We start from the raw sequence: 13159 nt of genomic DNA on the forward strand, positions 1-13159 counted from the left end.
TGTTTGGCTTTTAAAGACCTTCATAACCTGCCCCTTCCCTATCCAGCAACTGGACACAGCTATTACCACAGTGGATAGAACATTGGGCCTGCAGTCAGGAGGACCTGAGTTCAAATCCAGCTTCAGATACTTATTAGCTGTGTGACTCTAGGCAAGACACTTAAACACTATTTGCTTCCATTTCCTCATCTGTAAAATGGAGATAATAATACCATCTGTCTCAAAGGGTTGCTGTGAGAATCAAATGAGATACTCTACAAAAAGTGCCTGGTATATAGTCAGAACTACATAAATGCATATTCCCTCCCTCCTCTTCCTTTCTAGTATTCTTACAACTTGGTTCCTTCCACATACTGACTTGATCAAGACCCTCCATCTTCCAACTGGAAGCACCTTCAATGGTTACTCTATGCCTGGAACTCTCTCCTTCCTCATCTCTACTTTCTAGCTTCCCTGTCTTCCTCTAAGTCTCAGCTAATGTCCCTCCCAGTCCTCCTTAATCCTCATGCCTTCCGCCTGAAACTACCCCTACTTCATGCTGCATGTGTCTTGTCTGCACGCCGTTGTTTACATTTTGTCTCTCTCCCCACTCTTGCCTCCTCAGACTGGATTGTGAGCTCCTGAGAACAGGGGCTGTTTCTGTCTTTCTTTGTATTCCCAGCACTTGGTGTAGTACAGAGTATATCCTAAGCACTTAATCAATGCTTATTGACTTGATTTGACTTGAGGGGATTGGAAACCATGCCATAGGGGGATTACTTGACGGAACTGGACATATTTAACTTAGGAAAAAAAATTGGTGGAGATACGATAGTTGCCTTTATGAGCTGTCATGTTGAAAAGTGGTTAGATTTCTACTGCTTAGATTAAATATGAATTGTTTTAGGGTGTTTCTTTTTAATTTCCTAATAATTTGAGCTGCACAAAAGTGAAATGGGCTGACTGAGGATATAGTGAGTTCCTCTTCTCGGAAATTTTTAGGTAGTCAAGATTGTCAGATTGATTGGGGAGCAAAGTCTTCTTCCCATAAGGGTGGGCGAATTGGCCCCAAAGATACTTTCAAATTCTAAGATTCTGTGATTCTCTGGGGCACGGAGATCCATCTTGCCCTACTGGAAAGTCAGAGCGGGGATTGAGGAGGATATAGGAGAGCAGATTGGGGAAGGGGGTATACAGTGGAATTGCTGTTTTGGGATGGTGGGTGGGGGAGAGACAAGGAGAAAATTTGTAACTTAAAATCTTGTGGAAATGAATGATGTAAACTAAAAATAAACACAAAATTTAATTCAAAAAATAAGATTCTGTGATTCTGAGTTCATCAAGGTAACTGGAAATTATTCAAATCTGGAGAATGAAGGGGAAAACAACAAAAGCATTTTTCTGATTTTTTTATCAATTGTGCCCTCTAGTGTTTGAAATTATGATAGCTAAAGAAATGGGTCTTTAAAGGTTTTCTTTTCTTCATTTTTTCTTTGTCTTCATTACTCAGTTCCAGGTTGTGGATTAAAAGCAAATTGAAGAGGAAATCTGTAACTAGGGGCAACCTTCCAGGGTAAGGAGTAGTGCTAGGCCTTAGACTATGTGCCAGATGAAAGATAACAAGTTTCAAACCAAGCAGCAGTTGTGACTTGGACCCCAGAGCTGAGCAAGGTCTCAATACCAGCTTCCAAGCCAATCTGAAGCCTACAATGGAATAATCAGGGAAATAAATATTAAAACAAAGTAAAAAGACTGGAAAAATAGAAGGAAATGTAAGGTATCTCTCATCAAAATCAACTCACCTGGAAAACAAATCAAGAATAGATTATTTTTAAGAATCAATGGACTACTTAAAGCCATGATCAGAATAAGAGTCTAGATATCATAACTAAAGAAATCATGAAAGAAAACTGCCCAGATATTTTAGAACCAAGCAACAAAATGGAAATAGAAAGAATCCCCCCAATCACCTCCTGAAAGAAATCCCCCAATAAAAACTCCCAGGAATACTATAGACAAGATCCAAAACTTCTAAGTCAAAGGGAAAAAAATGCTGCAAATAGCCTGAAAGAAAGAGTTCAAGGACCGAAGAGCCATGATGAGGATCACACAAGATTTAGCAGCTATCACTATAAACAAAAAGAGAGCATGCAATTAGATATTCCAAAAGACTTTTCTAATAATTAACCCAGCAAAACTGAATATAATCCCACAGGAGTAAAAATGTATCTTCAATGAAATAGAAGACTTCTAAGCATTCCCAATGAAAAGAGCAAAGATGAGTAAAAGAATTTTTTTTAATACAAACAAATGAATTAAGAGAAACATAAAGAGGTAAATACAATGAAGCGATTGGAAGGGATTTTATAAAGATGCACTATTTCCATTTTAATGGAGCAGTGATAGAAGAGTCCTTTCACAAACTAACGTCATCAGGAATCCCTTTGTATGTTTCAATGATCTTGAAAGAAGAAAAGAAAGGGAGGAAGAGAAGGGTACAATAGGGGGAAAAGAGGAGGAAGGCTAGGCAAACATCATCTCACATAATCAAGATGTGTAAGCAAAGTTATTTCCAAACAGTAAGGAGTTAAGGTAGGGGTGGGGAATCTGTGGTCTCAAGAGTGAGTTAAGGGATTTCTTGAACCTCACTTCCATTTGAAATCATAAAATATAAGAAGAAATATACACGCATAAAGAATTTGGTATAGAAAGCTTCAACTCAAAGGAAAACAAGAGGAAATGAGGAAAGGAGAAAGGCTTGTTGGGGGGGAACGTGTTGTAATAAGAAGGTAAGTAGATTGAAGATGAAATTTATCATAAGCAAAATAACCCCTAAGCTTGGAGGCAGGAATCATGGATTAAGATTTTAAAAAACCCAATCACAGAAAAATAAATTAAAAAGCCATAAATAAACTTACAAACAAACAAACCAAAAACCCCACAAGACCAGAGAGATCCACAAGTGAATTCTATCAGACATTCAAAGAACAATTAATTTCAATATTACATAAAATGTCTGCAAAAATAGTTTTTAAGAAAGGAGGATGCTACCAAATTCCTTCTATTATACAAATATGGGGGGGGGCAGAGAGGAAATAACAGATATTTAATGAGGATTTTGGGGCATTCCTGATGAAAAGACTGCAGAGCTGAATAGAAAATCTAACATTTAAACCCAAGACTTGGAGAAGAATAAAAGGCAAAGATGAATGAGAAATCCCAAGGAACTTAAGAAGGTGAACCTATTTACATTTCTATAAGGGAAGATGATGCAAATAACCCCTAAGAATTTTATTAGGGGAATGAAGAGAAGTCTACTTAGACAGAGGGCATGAGTGTGAGTGTATTTATTATGTTGGGGTAGTCTCAAAAGAATAGGGGGGAAAATAGAATGGAAGGGTGAGAAAGATGAACTAGGAAAAGGGGGGAGAGAAGAATAGGGAAAATTATCTCACATAAAAGAGGTTCACAAGGAAGAGTTTTTACAACAGAGGGGAAAATAGACCTCGCTATCTTCACACAGTTGGGTGTAGAAATTCATCTTACCCAATAGGGAAGTTGGAGGGGAAGGATCTAAGAGAAAAAGAGGTAAGGTTGGGGTAGGGGGAGGAGTGTGAAAAGGAAAGTAGATTAAGGGAGGCACTAGTCAGAACTAGAACTTTTGAGGAGAGTACAGCGTAAAAAAGAGAAATCAAAATAGAAGAGAATAGCATGTGAGGAAATAAACAGTTAGAAATCATAAGCGTGATGGCATGTGGGTGTGATGGCATGAATTCACCTATAAAATGGAAGTGGGTAGCAGAAAGGATTAGAAACCAGAATCCAACAATATCATGTTTACAAGAGACTCACAAAACTGAATTAAAATAAGGCATAGGAGCAGAATCTATTATGATACCACCGAAGTAGAAAAGGGCAGGGTTAGCAATCATGATCTCAGAAAAAAGAAAAAATGTTATGCAAATGGACAATTTTAATTACAGTAAAACCCATATAATTAAGCTGAGATTCGAACAGAAATGATTAACTGGGAAAAACATCTTCCCAGCAAATTTCTCTGATAAAGGAACATTTCCAAGATTTGATTCAAATAGGGGCAGCTAGGTGATGCAGTGAATAGAGCACTGGCCCTGGAGTCAGGAGGACCTGAGTTCAAATCCAGCCTCAGATACTTAACACAAATACTAGCTGTGTGACCTTGGACAAATCACAACCCCGATTACTCTCCAAAAAAAAAAAAAAGATTTGATTCAAATAAAAATCATTTCCCAATTGATAAATAATCAAAGGATTTGAATGGGCAGTTATCCAAAGGAAGATATCCAAACTATCAATAGTTAATATTTTTTAAAATGCTCCAAATGATGGAAAATTAGAGAAATGAAAACTAAAGCAATTCTAAGATTCTACCTTACCCCTGATTCAGATTGGTGAAGCTGACAAAAAAAGAAAATGATAAATATTGAAGGGGCTCTGGGAAAATCAGCACATTGATGTACTGTTGGCAGAGATGGGAAATGGTTCCACCATTCTGGAAAGCAATTTGGAACCACATCCAAAAAGTCTACATATTGTACATACTCTTAACCCAGTGATATTATTACTAGGTCTATACCCCCTAAAAGAGTTCAAAGAATGATTAAAAGGTCCTTTATGCACAAAAAAAATTTATTGCTAAATTTTTTTTAGTGACAAGGATCTGGAAATTAAGAGAGTGTCCAACAATTGGGGAATGGATGAACGAATTATGGTATATGAATATGACATAATATTATTGTGATATAAGAAAAGAAGAACAATATTTTCCTAGAAATTTGGAAAGACATGAACTGATGAAGAGCACAATGCACAGAAGCAGGATAGCAACTTATACAATAATAACAACATTTTAAAGACTTAAGAATTCTTATCACTGAAATGACCAACCACAATTCTAGAGGACTGATAACGAAGACTACTACCCAGCTCATGACAGACAGGTGATGGCCTTAATTGGCAGAATGAGACACACTTTTTTTGTACAAGATCAAGATGGGAATTTATTTTGCTTAACTATACTTATTTGTTACCTGGGTTTTGTTTTTCTTTGGCGGGGAATAAGGGGAGGCAGGAGAAAGAAAAAATAAATGCCAGACAACTGAAAAAATTAATTTTTAAAAAGACATACAGTATAAATTAGAGGTAAATTCAGAGGAAAAGAACTGGGAGTTGGGAGGGATAAGGAAAGGCCCACTGAAGTAGGTGAGATTTGAGGTATTAAAAAAAGACAGAGAATCCATGAGAGGGAACTGAGGACGGAGAGCATTTTAGGTATGAGGACAGCCAGTGAAAAGGCAATGAGCAGAAAAATGGAGTGTTTCATGTGTGAAGAACAGCAAGATGGCTAAGTGTGTAAGACTGGAAAGGTAAAAAGGGGAAAGGCTATGAAAGGTTTTAAAAGCCAAACTAGTACACAATTAGTAAGAGTAGGAAACAAAATTCAAATTCATGTTTTTCCCTGTTCTGTTTGCTCTCATCAGTTCTAGGTATCAAGAGTGGAATCCTCACTGGACCCAGAATCAAGCCAGAGAGATCTTAAAGGCAGGATTCTAAGATGGATGGTGTAGTCAGCAGGGAAGCTGAGGTGGACTTTGGACCTGGAACTTAGGTCTGTGCTATATAGGAAATGAGTTAAACTGTGAACCTAAGCCCCTCCTTCTGCCCAGAATATGAGTTAGGGGAGGTGGTGAGCATGTCGCCAGGTGTTAGGCGAATGTTTGTATGTTCATTCTTGCTACTGCTTTAAAATAAATATGCCTTTATAAAAACTAATCTGACCATTGACTAGTTAATGGAACTGGGCTGAAGGGGACCCTGTGATAGTAATGGAATGTGGAGATTCCCCTGTATTGGGCTTGGTTTTCAAATTGATTGTATTAAAACCCAGAGCTTGTTAATCCCACCTGTGGGATGGACTTTTTGATGTGAAAAGAAAGTCCTGAACTGGGAGGAGCTGGTGACGTAGATTTGGAGAGACACTAGAGAGAGGCGGAAGATCTTTTTGGAAGCAGCACCTCGTGGAGAGAGAGAGACTAAGAGAATTGCTGGTGGCCGCTTTGAATTGCCCTGGACTTTTGAGACCTGCCCCCTGAGCTGCCAAGGACTGAGGAGACATGGCTGTTTTGCTGGTACTTTGTCTGTCTGTTTTGATGTTATTTTGCCAGATTTGTCCACTGGTGAAAGACTGTCCTTTTGTTGAAGAAGTCCTGGAACCTGGCTGTTCGCTAAGAAGGCCTGAGACTGTCCTGCAGACAGAGAGTGAATACTGTCCACTGGTGAGGGACAGTACTGTTGTTGCAGGGGTCTGGAGACTGTCCTGCAGACAGAGTGAATACTGTCCACTGGTGAGGGACAGTGCTGTTGTTGCAGGGGTCTGGGAGCCTTTCTGTTGGTTCAGAAGCCCTGAAGAAGGATTTTCTTGTTGTATGTTTACAGAAATCCTGGGAGAGGGCTTTGCTAATGTGTTCAGGGGTTCTAGGACTGTTCTACAGACAGAGGATAAATTCATGAAGGGACTGGCAATGTATCTTGTGGCCTTGCTAAGCCTTGTCTCCCCAGGAACTAAGATTGCTGAGAACTTGCCTTGTGTCAAGATGAAGAAAAGACCTCCATTTGGGTATTAAGTGCTGTGTTTAAACTTGATGTAACTCTGGGGTAGATTCAATTGTGATCCTGGGGGTGGGGAACTTTTGACCTTATTGTGCTCTGTGATTGACAAATGAAGGTACTTTACCTATGTTTGGAAACTAATCTCCATTTGAGAAGAGGGGTTTTGTGGTGGACTTAATTAAGGTATAGCCTAGGGATGGAGAAGTATTTAGAACAGGGACTTTGTAATTGATTGAATGATTGGAAGATCCTGGGGTGGGGTAGTACTTGGAGATTATTTAATCACACTTAGTAAATGCTGTATTTTGAATGATGTCATGTTTTGATCTTCTCTGTTCTGGGTTTGTTACTGAATAAAATAGAGAGCACCTATGCTGGTATTTTGAACCTGGGAAGTTGCCTTTGCTTGACATTACATTACAGACCCCCAGTAGAGGGTACAACAATCACAAAGGCTGGAGTCAATGACATAAACCCTAGATACCCAAACCTCCTTAAAGTTTGGGGGGGGGGCAAGAAGGGGGAGCAGGGTGAAATGTAACCTTTGGGTAGTGGAGGCCAGAGTAGTAGTCACTATTATATACTATATGAATGTGAATTATTACTATTATTACATCATCCTCTTGGCCATTACCTCTTTCTAGAGGCCTTTGTTCACCTTTGGGCAAACAAAATTTCAGCACCTACATGCCACAAATACGTATTTCCCCATAATCTCAGAATCCCACCAAAAAAAACCCAGAAAACTAATGAGTCTACAACATTGTCTGCACTTCAGTTGGTTCAACTTTTGGGTGCTGTCAAAAAGACTAATTCACAGAAAAACAGATTACCAGTCCAGTTCACCTAACTCTATTATTAAATTGTTTGAATAGTTAATTTTTGGAGATTAGCTCCCCACCACATAACATGGATAAAAAGGCAACACATAGGAATATCAATATATTAAAATATTCATTTGCACCTGTGAACAGATTTTTCATTCAATTCATTTTGGTTTACATATTCCTATCCTGATTTCCCTTAGGCCCTAGGCCTATGGCCCAAGACTTGTTTCATAGTTTTGACACAGAGAAGCACTATGATCTCGAGTTACCACCAGTGAGCTTTGAAGTCACAGTGTGAAGGATTAAGAGCTGGAAGACACCTCAGAGATCATCTTCTTTTAGAGGTTTAACTCCCTCATTTTACAGATGAATTCGAAACCAAGAAAGGTTAAGTCAGAAGACCAAGGTTCACATTCTGGCTCTATAGTTGCTTCCAAAACCTGATCCATCCTCACCCCTACCACCCCTCTCCAAGTAAGACACATAGACTATCTTTGCATCTGTTGACTGCTTTATAAAATGTGAATAATATTTGCACTGTTTGCCTCAGAGCTCTGTTGTGAAGAATAAATTATTCTTATGTGTAAGAAATTTTGCTAACAAATGCAGGTTTAAATTTTAATTCTTCTAAAATTTAATTCTAAATTTTAAATCTTGGTTTTAAAAGCTTTAATTTGAGCCCAGCTTGTCATAATGTATAGGGGTGAAAACTGTGGCTGAAATAACACACTCCATAGAAATGAGACTTTTTTTTAACAGAGCAAGGTTTAAGATATACACATAAATACATAAAGAATTACATTCCCGGGGCGGCCAGGTAGCACAGCAAGTAAGAGCACCGGCCCCAGTATCAGGATAACCTGGGGATCAAATCCTGGGCTCCAACACTTAGTACCACACCCAGAAATAACTGGCCATGTAACCTTGAGCAAGTTACTTAACCCCAATTGCTTTAAAAAAAAAAATTACATTCCAGTTTTGGAAGCGTTTTAAACTAAGATTTGGAATATAAGAAACTAAGTGTTTGCAATTCTTCTCAAGGTTCAGAATTAAGGTCATTTAATCAGAAACATCTCATGTTATCAAGTAAAAAAGAAAAGAAAGAAATGTCTTAAAAAGAGGAAATGTTAACATCTAAACATAAAAGAATGATGACTATAGCTCCTGATGTCTCAAAGTAGTCAGGGGCTCTCTTGGAATGACTTCAGGCAGTAAGACCTATCTGTTCTCACAGTTCAGGAACATTCGTCTTGAGTCTAATCAGCAGCAGCCTTCACCTTCTTACATGGCCTTCTTCACATTCTGGTCCTATGATACACATTTTAAATGTGTGAAATAAAACTATCTTAAAGAACACATGATAATGCTGTAATGTATATGTGGATTGATTCACATTTACCAAACTTCTGAAATTTAGAAAATATAAATTAAATAACCTCAGTCACTTCTGATGGTAGTACCTGGAATGGAGTGCTAGATTTGGAGTCAATAAGATCTGTATTTAAATCTTTCCTCAGACACTTTCTAGCTCTGTGACCCTGGGAAAACCACTGAACCTCTCTTTGCCTGTTTCCTTATCTGTATATAGGAGAGGAGGAAATCACCAAGTCCATCAATCAAATCAGCCAGTAAGACCCTCAGAGCATGAGAACACTTCAACTGAGTCATTTAATCAACCAGTGATAAGAGTTAGTAGTGAATGGAAGTCTAGTCATCTCTGGTGAATCAATCAACCAAAAGCTTTAGACTAGGTACAAGAAGTCCTTGTAAGCCATTAGAAGAAATGGAGTAATGTTGCACGGGAAATATATATTGGGTTGGTTGAGGAGACTTGATCATATTCTGTGGGTTTTGCATAAAATATCCAAACAAATCTGAGCCTAGGGATCTGAGTATCCAGTGGTAGAAAGACGGTCATTCAAGCTAAGGTGAGTTGGAGGGGTGCAAAAGGAGAAGGAGGAAAGCCTTAGCCACCCCTTAGCCCAAGAGAGTCCTTGTCTGGACCCTTCACTGGTGTCCCCCAAATAGCAGTAGCTGGTAGCAATGTCTACACTGGGATCTCAGGAGAAACTAGACAGCCAGAGGAAAGGCAGCTTCAGGACCCTGCAAGAAGCCCAACAAAAAAGCTGCACCATGCCCGAGGGGATCTTCATTAGGGTACCCACAAAAGGGAAAAGTGCACTTCCAACAACCAAGAGCTGTGACTCATCCTTCTGCAACACGTGCTTTCTAAGTTTAGCTTCACTTCCTTTGCATGTACTGGTGGAAGGCTGTCACAGATTTGGGGGGGCGGGGCGGGGTGGTTGGAATGCTTTGTATCAAGTGTTCTTACACCCGATATATCTTTCTAAAAACTAATTTTAAGTCTATCATGTGTGGATAGCCATGGGGCAGGCTTGGGCAGGGCCTGGTAGGTTGAGACTTACGGGGCTTCCAACATGAATGAAATAAATTAAAAGCAATTATTACGTACTTACTATGAGTTAAGCGTTATGTTAACCCTTTGAGAGTACAAATAGAAAAAAAAATAACAATCCCCTTGAAACAGATTTTAAGGAAATCATACTAACTCGGGATAGATAAGGCATATAGGAGGCTCAGGGTGAATGCAGTGTTTGCCCTACAGAGTGCAGAGTCTGGAGGCGATTGGTCAAAGGTGAGGAAGTGGGCCTAGGGCAGACATTCCCTCCAGGATTCCTCAAGCAGAGATGGGTATGGGTGATCAGTACCTGGCCAAGAAAGGAAAAGAAGATGGAGAACGGGTAGAAAATGGGGTCACAGCGGCCAAATAGGAGAGCTCCATGTAGCAGCCCCACGCCCTAGATGGTCCTGTCCCTGGTGTAGTCTGGATTCTACTATCAGTGCCATTCTACAGTCCTGGATGGGATGGCTGGCTCTGTCCTCCTACCTGACAGCTTTCAAAGTCTTGGCCGAGGACAGGGCCTCTCTGCCCTCTGCTACAATCCCTGCCTTCTCCTTCAATCCCCTGAGGGTGTGGTCAACTGGAGCGCTGGTCTTGGCCCTGTTTCCATCCTTTTTCCCTATATAATCACCAAGTAGGAGTTGAATTCATCCCTTACTGAGGCCCTGGAAGGAGACTGGATGTTCGAGATTACCCTGGCTTTGGCCCTCCATCTCCTTGGTCCCCTACATGGCCACTGAATATGGGCCATTGGTTAGTTTCAGGCATCCTGGACCCGGCTCTGATTGTCTGAAGGCTGCTGGCGTCCTGTAGGAGTATCCACCGGGCCTGTGACTTTTCTCAGTCAGTCCTGGATGGGATGGAGGAATGTATTGATGTTTCCTGTGGCTCTTACTGACCAGTCTCATTTGGCACCCTTTGAGATCGTTGACAAGGAGTCTGGTGGCCAAGCTTCCCACAGTAAAAACCTTTTCACATTACCATCTTAATTAGAGGTCCCTCTTGATAACTTGTTGATGAAGTCTTGGGTCTATATAACCTGCAATTAATAAAAGTAGATGACTCCTGACTTCCCCTATAAAATAAGGCTGGTCCTACTTACACCAAGTTCTTTTATCAAAATGGCATTTTTTTTTTTAAGTTTTCAAATGTCTAATTCTACTTATATAAGCCAGTGTATATCTTAGTGTAGTAATATAAATTATCTCAAAACATAAGATCAAAGTGAAGAATTTAGTTAAAACAAGGATCAACCACAATTCCAGGGGAGTCATAATGAAACACGCTACCCAATTCCAGATAGAGAAGTGGAGAACTCAGAAAGCAATCGAAGGCATATTGAGATTTTTTTGGAAATAGCTAATGTACAAATCTGTTTTGCTTGACTATACATGTTTGTAACAGATTTTATGTTTCTTTATTAATAGGGGTTAGAGGCAAGAGTGAGGGAGAGAATTTGGAGCTGGAAATAAAGTGAAATGGAATTTTTAAAAGAATATAGTTAAAAATAATTACAAATTCTCTTATATGCATGCATACAGGTAGGTCCCTATTTGCACAAATAATGAATCTTCTGAAGTAGTCACATTATTCAAATTTGCACTGCCTATTTTCCTTGGAATGAAACCAATTACTATATTTTACATAATTATAACTTCAAATAGTGCCGAATCAAACAAATGCTGACTACTTCATAGGATTCGGTATCCATATGTATTAGAACCTAGCCACACACACACAAGAAGGATCTGGAAAACAAGGGCTTTGTATATTTTGCATATTTTTTAAAAGTCATTAGACAAACATTTTGGGGTTCTGTTAAAATAAGGGAACTTACAGACATGTCCTTTGCAATATTTGAAACCGTCAATCACTCTCTTTTTTAAATGCTCTTCTCTCTGGGTTTTCATGACCTTCCTTTTTGTTTTTACCAGCCTGCCCAGTCTCAGTCTCCTTTGATGAAGCTTCATCCAAGTCACACCCACTAATCACGGGTGTGACCCCCCAAGCTACGTCCTGGGCCTTCTCTCCTCCCACTATACTGTGGCAGTGGCTCAAACCTGAGTCGGCCGCTAGCATTCAATGATCTCACCTCCGGGCTCTGTCCTAATTGATCTGACTTTCCACATTGTTTGCGCTTAATAAACGTTTTTTCATTTTCAGGTAGAGACCCCGGGGGATGAACTGCAGTCACTCCCTTAGAATGCAAGATCATACAGAAGAACGGAAGGTAATCCCTGCGTGGAGGTAACTGAGAAAAGCCCCCAGCGCGTCCTGCGGCCGCAGCCTTCCCTTCCACACTGCTTTGCATCCAGAAAGCACAGAACGATGCCTCAGAGCTAGAAGACTCCGGCAGCGGGGAGGGAGAAGGAAAGCCGCCTGTGCTCAGCGGGGGGCCTTTCCCGGCGCTCTCTGTGTCCTGCATTCTGAGGGGGAGACAGCGTGGGAATAATGACGAACCTTGGGGCGGCGGGGCGGCGCAGTAAAGAGAGCGCCGGCCCTGGCCACGCTTACTGGCGTGTGACTTTGGACAAGTCACTTAACCCCAACTGCCCTCTGATCGATGATGATGATGATGATGATGATGAACGTACAAGATGCATACAAAATAAAGGGAAGCAGGAGAAAGAAAGCTCAAACTATTCCGGCATCTGGGCCTAAAAGCCCCCGCAGAGCCCCCGCCGTCTGCACCCATTTTTCGCCCTGCTTGTAAACGTTCGTCTTCGTCTCTGTTAAAGATTCAGCCTCATCTCGCGTCCGCACTGGGACAAACGTGCGAAACTCGTAATCAGGCTTCCGGAGCTCTCCTCTCCTCCCTCCGGAACGCGGCAGCACGTTTCACGCTCGGCCCCGCAGCACGGGGCGGGGGCGGGGTTGCTTTGCTTTCTCTCACGCCCCCTGCTACTTTCCACGCGTGCACTAAGGTCTCGCGCTCCACGCCAGCGCGGCAGGTGCCTGCGTCCCGCCCTCCTAGCCCCGCCCCCCCCAGCCCCGCCTCCTGGGCGGAGCGAGCACCCAGCAAGAGAACGCACGGCCCCCCCTCCCCCGCCCCCGGCAGCCCCGCCTCCCGGCAGGCGCGTGCACCCAGCTTCCCCTCCCCTGCCCCGCCCCCGGCAGCTCCATTCAGCCCGCCGGCCGTCCACGTAGGCATTAGGCCGGCTCGCCCAGGGCGGGCTGGGTGGATTACATCCGGGTCGTTGGAGGCGCTGCCCCTCCCCTTTTCCTCCAGTAATTTCGCTCACTTCCTGCCGTTTCCGGCCTCTTTTGCACCCGTCGTCTCGGC

At 41.5% G+C, this 13159-nt stretch overlaps 1 long non-coding RNA gene across 1 annotated transcript in view; it reads left to right on the forward strand.

Moving 5' to 3' along the window:
• The window catches only part of LOC138161077 (uncharacterized), a 29659-nt gene extending 22645 nt beyond the window's left edge, over positions 1 to 7014 (forward strand). Inside the window, exons 2-3 of the long non-coding RNA XR_011168261.1 lie at positions 1490 to 1552; positions 5499 to 7014. This is a non-coding gene — a long non-coding RNA (uncharacterized lncRNA). The remainder of the gene's footprint in view (positions 1 to 1489; positions 1553 to 5498) is intronic.
• The last annotated feature ends 6145 nt before the right edge of the window (positions 7015 to 13159 follow it).

The sequence above is a fragment of the Petaurus breviceps genome, unplaced genomic scaffold, assembly GCF_028583685.1.
Source record: "Petaurus breviceps papuanus isolate PSGF00001 unplaced genomic scaffold, PetGlider_PUasm1.0 183, whole genome shotgun sequence".
NCBI lineage: Eukaryota > Metazoa > Chordata > Mammalia > Diprotodontia > Petauridae > Petaurus > Petaurus breviceps.